The sequence below is a fragment of the Trichechus manatus genome, unplaced genomic scaffold (genome assembly GCF_000243295.1).
Source record: "Trichechus manatus latirostris isolate Lorelei unplaced genomic scaffold, TriManLat1.0 scaffold00028, whole genome shotgun sequence".
In the NCBI taxonomy this organism is placed as follows: Eukaryota; Metazoa; Chordata; class Mammalia; order Sirenia; family Trichechidae; genus Trichechus; species Trichechus manatus.
The window spans coordinates 913,213-921,077 of NW_004443964.1; the positions used below are offsets into that span (position 1 = coordinate 913,213).

The 7,865-nt window shown below is 66.4% G+C and overlaps 2 protein-coding genes across 5 annotated transcripts in view; one reads left to right on the forward strand and one right to left on the reverse strand.

Moving 5' to 3' along the window:
- SLC16A3 (solute carrier family 16 member 3) overlaps positions 1 to 7,865 on the reverse strand; it is a 15,482-nt gene that overhangs the window by 5,240 nt on the left and 2,377 nt on the right. For 3 of the 4 annotated variants that reach the window (XM_004374074.2, XM_023729191.1, XM_023729192.1), the window contains exon 2: positions 1,129 to 1,277. The gene's annotated coding sequence lies outside the window, so the exon portion shown is untranslated. Of the gene's footprint in view, positions 1 to 1,128; positions 2,635 to 7,865 lie in introns of those variants that run through there. The other variant, XM_023729193.1, reaches the window with a different exon arrangement.
- The window catches only part of CCDC57 (coiled-coil domain containing 57), a 95,407-nt gene that overhangs the window by 5,116 nt on the left and 82,426 nt on the right, over positions 1 to 7,865 (forward strand). The gene's annotated exons all lie outside the window — the stretch shown is intronic.

Consider the following 7,865-nt stretch of genomic DNA (forward strand, 5'->3'; position numbering starts at 1 on the left):
ACCTGGGGGCCCCACCCTCCAGGCCCAGGTCTCCACAGGGATCCCCAGCCTCCTGGCCTGGGTCTGCACGGGGATCCCAGCCTCCAGCCCGGATCTGCACCTTCAGTGGCCTGCCACAGCAGTGCCTTCTCTCCTCTGCCACACCTTGGTGGGGGCTGCCCCAGTGCTAGCTCAGAGCCCACCCCTCGGCCATCTCTGCCCTGAGCCAGTCACAGGGTGCAGGACCGGCACCTGGCTGCCTCCCGCCACCTCACCTGCCACCCAACAGAGTGTTCTAAAGGGCAGTGGCTTTTTTAGGCTCAGCAGGACTCAGGTTACAGCTTCCTGGGCAGCGGGGACCCCGGTGGGGAGCTGGCCTGGCTGGCCTTTTCCGCCGGGGCCACGGCCTCCCGGTTGGCCCTATTTCGGGAAGCAGCAGGTCATTGTGGCACTATTGTGTCTGGCAGCGGCTGTGTTCCCATCCCGGGCAATGAACCCGCAGGGCGGGTGGGGCAGCCCAGAGCGCAAGGACTCGGGCCCTGATACCAGGGTGGGGTCCCTTTAGACCCCCATCCAGTCTCTTGCCTATTCTCCGTGCACCCGCCCCGTGCCTGCTTTCTTGCCCTTCCCCCTGGGTTCACAGTCAGAGTGTGGGCAGAGCAGCTTTGGAGGAGACAATGTGGTAGCACAGGGGAGCGGGTGGAGAGAAGGGCACAGCTCTGCTGCAGCCAGGCCCTGGCTGGTCAGTCTCCAGGCAGGGAATGGGCCTTCCCCAGCCCTCACCCACCAGGCTGTGCCCTGCTCTTCCCAGTGTAGAGCCTCAGGTCACCCGGAATTATCTGCAGGGGGGCCTTGATGCAGTTCAGGGAAGGTCTGAAGCCAAGTGAGGGTAAGCCCACTCTGCGGGAGACGGGCAGGCAGGGGAGGCTTCCACGCAGCCCACCAGCAAATGTGTCAGGCCCCCGGGCCTGCCAGCTGCACTCACTGGGATGGAAACCCTGCAGCAGCCCCAGCTGACCCCAGGGGCTCAGCCCATGGAAGCCGGGCACAGGGCCAGACTTGCAGCTGAGGCCCCCTTCACCCAGGGGCTCCTGGAGTCCCCCTCCCCCATGCTGACCCCAGAGGCAGCCCCCAGCCTCCCTGCCTTACCTGACTCCGGCTGCTCTGGGCGGGGTCCCTGCTGCCTCCTTAAGGCGGGGACGGGTGGAGGGCAGTCCCAGGACCGAAGGACAGTCAGTCTAACCTGTTCGGTACCCCGGAGCTCAGCCTCCCACTACGGGGTGCTGGTAACCCGCTCTCTGGGGAGACAAAAAAGCCCTTATGTGGTGTTTCTTGTTTCCGGGGTGTATACCCCCTTCTCTGCAGCAATGCCCATGAATGCCCCATGAGGGCCAGCCCCGGGGACCCTCATTCCGGAAGGGCCAAGCCCCACGCCCCGGCCTTCCTCCTCGGATTCCCCTGGCAAAGGTGTTCGTGGACCCACGACCTCACAAAGCCTCGGGCTCTGGGGTGAGCACAGGCCTCGGTGTTGACAGTCTGGCACAAGTGTGGCCCCCACCCAGTGCTGAGGTTCCGGGGCCATGTGTCCCGCCCAGGCGGCGCCCTGCCTCCAACAGTCCCGTCCACGGTTTGAGCCTGAGGCCCAGGAACCCCAGTGACAAGCCAGGCCAGGACAAGGCCCAGGAGATGGGAAACCTCACCCAGCAGTCAGAAGATAGCTGGGTACAGAGTGCAGGCAGGTCTTACCTCATGCTAACATTAGGGTTTAAAAGTTCCAAAGATCACATACAGGAGCGCTGGTGGTGCAGCGGTTAAGAGCTCTGGCTGTTAACCAAAAGTCAGCGCTTCAAATCCACCAGCTTTGGAAACCCTAGGGGGCAGTTCTACTCTGTCCTCTAGGGCCACTATGAGTCGGAACCAAGTCAACGGCAACGGGTTTTGTAAGACCACATACAGTAGAGTAGCTCTTTAAGAAAGACACCTAAGAATTAAATACATACATTTCAGGAATACACTGAAATGCTAATAAAACATGGGGGGCTGTCCTGGGGTCCGAGGTGGTTCACAGACAATGAGTTTATGGGTGTTTATTGCACGTTTAAAACTACACCCAGTGGCTGTATCCAGGCCAGGGAGGGGCATGTGTCTGGGCCAAGATTAGGAGCCGTCCAGCTCTGCACCCAAGGGCCCAAGGAGGACGTGAAAGCAGTGAAGCATCAGACCAGGACCTCGGAGGGCCCCCTGGAATCTCGGGCACAGCCCTCCTTCGAGTCCCCAGGGTCCTCGAGGGACAGATAAGGGTGTACAGGAGCAGGGGTCGTGGCTGGGCACAGGGCCAGGAAAAGGGGGTGTCACTAGCCTGGAGAGATGAGGCGCCCCTTAGACTAGCCTCTGGGAGGGTGAGGAGCAAGGCAGACGTTGTGCCAAGGCCCTGAGGCCAAGCGGGCACAGTGTGTTCCGAGACCTGCCTGTGAGGTTCACGGCGGGGGTGGGGGGACCCTCCCTGCCAAGGGCTGGCGAGAGGTGGGGATGAGGCATCTTCAGACCCAAGGTCACTCCCAGCCTGGGTGTCCTCCACACCAGAGCAGCCGTGCCTGTCCCCACCTCTGCCTCTTGTCCAAATACCCCCAAAGTGAGGCCGCCCCACTAGGTTTCAGCTTTGCAGCCAGAGCTGACTGGCAGCTCTGTGAGCTGACACAGGCTGGGGGACGAGGGGGAGGGGCCGGGGAGTTCCAAGAGATCCCGTTTCCCACAGGCAGCATGGAGAGCAGGGTGCCCTGTAGCCCTTGTTGTGTGGACCGGCGGGGGTTGGGGGGCGGGGAGGCCGGTCTAGGAGCCCTGGCAGCTCCGAGGAGGCGAGTGTCCGCGGTGCCCGCCGCCGGCACGCTGGCCTTTGGTGACATTTCTTAGGGAACACGCAGCCGTCCCCACCCAGAAATAACCACCTTCGAGTGTAGAAAGCTGATACGCCCAGGTCGAACAAGGCTCCTGGGGTCACCTAGCTAGAGTGCCCACGAGAAGGCCCCACAGCAAAGGCCCCCCAAACGCCAGCTGCAGGAGGCTCATCGGGGGAGGCACCACACATCTGAAAGGCCAACGTGCCCTCCCAAACCGGGGGTACTGCCCCCTGCCCCCTCACGTCTGGGAGCAGGGGTCTGACAACCTGGCTGTCTGGGGGAGTCCCCAGTGGGGTCAGGACTGGGGAGCCTCTGAGCAGCATCCTCCCAGCACCCTGCTACCCCCAGAGCCCCTCTGTCCACGCTCATGCTGGCTCTGGTCTCCATGTTGGAACTGACACCACCCAGACCAACCGTCCAGTCTCTACCTGGGCACCTGGACATACATCACACAGAATGCTCCAGTCTGGACCCCTGGGCCCCAACTGGCCCCTCCATGGCCCCCCAGCTCAGCATGTCTGCCAACCCTGGCCTCAACCTTGAACACCATACCCCCCATCCAATCCACCCCCAATTCCTGCCAGTGTCCCCCACCTCCTGAGATCTCCTGTCTCCTCTGGTCCATTCCCCACTGGCTACCAGCTCTGCCCAGTCCTCAGACCCTCCTCCCCCTCACGCACTATTCCAGCCCAGTGGGCTCAATGCTGTTCCCTGTTGAACTGGCTGCTCCCCCTGAGAGCAGAGTCCTCGGGTCTGTGCACAGGGCCCTTCCCTCCCGGCCCTAGGGGCGGGGCAAGTTCCCTGGGGTCTGAGCCTTGGGCCCTAGGGCCAGCGGCCTGTCCTAGGCACTCAGTGAGTCATCTGACTTCCAGCCCTCGGCTGTCCCTTCCTGGGCTCCTTGCGCACCCGAGTCCTGGTCTCCAGAGGCCTAAAGACAGCCGCAGGGGGTGGTCAGCTCTTCACTCCTGAGCTCTAGCCCTGAGCTCCCCCGAAGCAGCGAGGGTGGTGGTGGCCAGGGAGGAGCAGGGCCTGCCCTGAGCTTCCCTTCCCCCTGGCTGCATGGCCCTCAGTGTGTTGTGCAAACACATGTGACCACAGGTCAAGGAAGCCAGAGCCCCCTGCTGCCCCCACCTTGCTCAGAGGGAAGTGTGAGGGACCTTTCGCAAAGGCGTGGTGTTGGGAGCAGGTGTGGGGCTCTTTCTGGGGAGAACAGGCTCCTTTGCTTTCATCAGCATCGAAGAAAGGTCCGTGCCGGCAGAGGGCGGGCACTGGGCAAGGGTCTGCCTAGGCCTGGCACCCCATCCCCACTGACCCCTGAGCTCCCTGACATGCGCCAGCACCCCTGCAGGCTCACGTGTGTCTGCTCACGTCCTTGCAGCGACTGAGGGGCCGGCGGGGCGCAAACACTGGCCTCATTCTCCAGATTGGAGGCTGCGGCTGGAGGCCAGCCACATGCTTAGAGTCACAGCTGGGACCCATGGCCAGTCCCCAAAGGACCGCTGGGCCAAATCTCATCTCTGACACCAGCCCTGGCCAGGAGGCTGGCGCCGGCTGCAGGCAGCTTCAATCTGCCTCTGGGTGGGTGGCCACCAGGCCAGCCGCAAGCTGGTTTCTCTGAAGGGGGGGCCTTGGAGGGCAGAAATTGGCCCAGCTCACCTCCACACCCCACGCCAGGGCCATCCCAGACACACTGGGCTTAGAGGCCCTGTCACACACCACTCTGTCCTACCCAGACACAGCCCCTCCACACGGTGACCGCAGGGACCACAGCCAGCCTGGCATGGCGCGCTGGGGATGGGCCTGGCCCAGCTGGCCCCATGTACCCCGCCCCTGCAGCAAATTCCCTAAAAAGCCGAGTGCCCCAAGGTGCAGGGCAGGGGAGGGTGGGGCTGCAGGCCACCCTCTCCCCCCACCCACCGGTCCTGGCGGGTAAGGGTGTGCCCCCGTCGCACCTGGCTCACTGCGGATGCCCCAGAGTGACGGGACAGCCCGGGGCTGGGGCAGAGGGAACGCCAGCCGAGATCCGGGGGGCAGCGAGCGGAGGGACCCTGAGCCCCACCCACGACACGGCCCCATCTCCGCCCGCGCCGGGAGAGGCCCCTGGGCCCCGCGCTCGCCTGGGTGGAGGGAAAGGGACGGAGCGGCGCCTCTGCTCCCTCTCGGCCTGCTCGCCCGCCCTGAGCGCGTGGGGTCAGGTTGCCCCAAGCTGGCCGACCAGCCCCACCAATCGGCGGCTCGTGGCGCGTGTTACGAGGATGCTCCGTCCGATCCGCCCGCCCGCCCAGCCGCGGGACGTGGGGGACGTGACCACGCCAAGGGAGGAGCCGCCGCCGTATTGCATAGAGTAGGCGCCCACCACGCCGTTACCGTATTCTCCGGGGCGCGCGTCTGCCCGCGGCCGGGAGTCGAGCACGCACCGGGTGGCCTGGGTTAAGCGGAGTCCCGGAGCCTCTCTGCCAGCGCGGGGACCCTGCGGCCGTGCTGGGTTCCCGCGGAGGGAGCCCGCTCGCGGCTCCTCTGGGGCGGGGCCAGCTTTCATTTTCCCTTCCCCAAGGCCCGACCTGCGCGCATGGCTCAGGAACGTGGACTGGTGAACTCGGCTCCTGGGACCGGCGCACTCGGCCCTGGGGGCCGCAGGCGGGCGGCCCCTCCCTGCCCCTGTGTGAGCGGCTGCTCGGAGCAGCCCATTTCACAGATGGAGACTGAGTCTCGGAGGTCTGGACTTGCCAAGGTGACGCCGTGAAGACGCCCCAGGACCTGAGCATGCCTTGCCCTGCCCCTGCGTCCAGGCCCAGTGCCAGGCCACCCCAGGCCTAATCAGAAGGCGCCTCCAATTCACCCTCTGCACCGCCATCCTCCCCCCCTGCCACCCAGAAGGGCCCACCCTGGGGGTTGCATGCACTGGGCTCCTCCTCAGTCCTACGGCTGGCACCGGGCCTTCCCCTCCCATACCGGCCTGGGCACAGAGGGGACCCGCCCTGGGGCAAGCCTGGCCTAGCACACCAGTCATCCCCGGCCAGTGGAGTGGGACCCCGCAGCCCTCTGCACAGGCATACCCCCTCCCCCACTGTGTTCTGGGGAGCACAAAGCTCCTTGTCGCTGCCCCTCCGAACCTAGTGTCCAGTCAGTGAGAGTGAGGTCACTCCTTGTGGGTGGCCAGCCCTGCCCAAGGTCACGCAGGATCGTGGCCAAGCCTGCCTTGGGACCAGGCCTCCAGGCCTGTCCACACCAGTCTAAGCCCTGGTCAGAAGGGCTCCACACCTGCCAGAGGCGGCCACCAGTGCCCCCAGAGCTGCTCTGGGCAGACCTTGCCCTGTGCCCTCCTGGCAGCTCCTGGGGGCACGGTGACCCAGTGAGGGCCCACCTCCCCACTTCCTGTCCCTCCCCAGTACTGACAGGCCGGCCTCCACCAGGCCACAGCTGACTCCTAGGCCTGAGGAATGGGGCTGGGGACCGTGGGGGCCTCCTACCTCAGCACCCATCCTGCTCTTTGGCTACGGACCAGCCCCTTGGGCCTAAGTGTGTGAAGAGGGCTAGTCGGCCCCAGTGCCCTTTGACCCTGCACTGCCCTCAGACCACCCAGCCTGTTGGTCCTCATTACAGGGGTGACCTGGTCAGGAGAGGTGCCAGTGCTTCCCAGCCTGGTCCTCTGAACAGGCCCCTCAGTGCGTCTGGACAGGTAGGATCCTTCTGACCAGGCTCCAGACACCTCCCCTACCCTCCCAGTGGCCCAGACCTTGACAAACCACTTCTCTTCCACTCTGCACCTGGAAGGGCTGGCACGGCTGGCCCAGAATCCAGGTAGAGGCGTTATCTTATCAATCCACTTTTTAGATAGGGAAACGGGCAACCGTCAGCAAGTGGGAGGTCAGCTGAGGCGTGCCGAGTTTTCCCACGGGCTGGCAGGGAGTCCAGCACGAGCTTTCAGGGACCTAGCCCTTGTGTGGTGGCGGCCCGCGCTAGCAGCTGTCGCCCGAGGGCAGGTGTGGGTTTGGGAGTGTTGAAGGCACCGATACCGGTAACCAGGAGGAGGAGCAGCAGCGCGGTCCCCCCAGCGCCGCCCGGAGCACACGTGCTCCTCGCTCGCTCAGGAGCCCTGCGGGCCGGGCGGCGGTAAGGGGCACCGGGAGGGCCGTTACAGCTCCACAGAATATAGCCCGCACGCCCGGCCCTATTTATATCCGGCGGAGCTGGCCGCGGGCGCAGTGGCCCGCTGAAGGAGCCCTGGCCCCAAGGGCCGCCCGATGGAGGGCTCCTGGGCCGGGCGGGCCGGGGGGCGCGGAGGCTAGGGGCCCAGGGCCCGCGGGCATGTGGGTCGCGGCGGGCTTCCCGGGGCCCCTGGTGGGCGCATGGAAGGCAGGGGTGGAGAGTCTGCCGGGGCGCCCCGCGGAGGACCAGGGGAGAAGGGGTCAGAGTGCGAGCGCGGACCCGGCGTCGCCCCCACGCGGTAGAGCACAGCGCCCCAGGGTGCAGAGGGCTAGCGGGCCCGGGCTGAGCATCCGCGCCGCCGCCTACCTGCCGCCTCCCGGCCGCCGCTCCGCCCGCTGTGCTCGGGCGCGCTGCCGGGGGCGACTTTAAGGCTCCGGTCGCTCGCGCGGCACGTCCTTCGCGCACGTCACCACATCCTGGCGCCGCCCGGACCCCGCGCCGCCGCCCCCCCCGAACGCTCCCCGACGGCGCGCCCGCGTCCCCACCACCACCGGGCGCGGGACTGGCTGGCGCCTGGTCCCGATCGGGACGACCACGTCGCGGACCCGGGGGAGATGCCCCTTCGCCCCTGGCCCCGCCCCCCCCTCGGCTAGGCGCCCCCGGCCGTCCACCCCTCCCCCCGCCTGCCCCTCGCGCCCTCCCGGCGCTCCCCGGCGGACATCGCGGTTTCCCTCTGCCCCGCTGGGTGCCTTGGGCGCCGGGGGTCGGAGCCGGCCGGGTGCCCGCGCCCTCCTGGGTGAGCCGTGAGCCCCTCCCCGCGCGGGCTGCGGCCTGACGGGT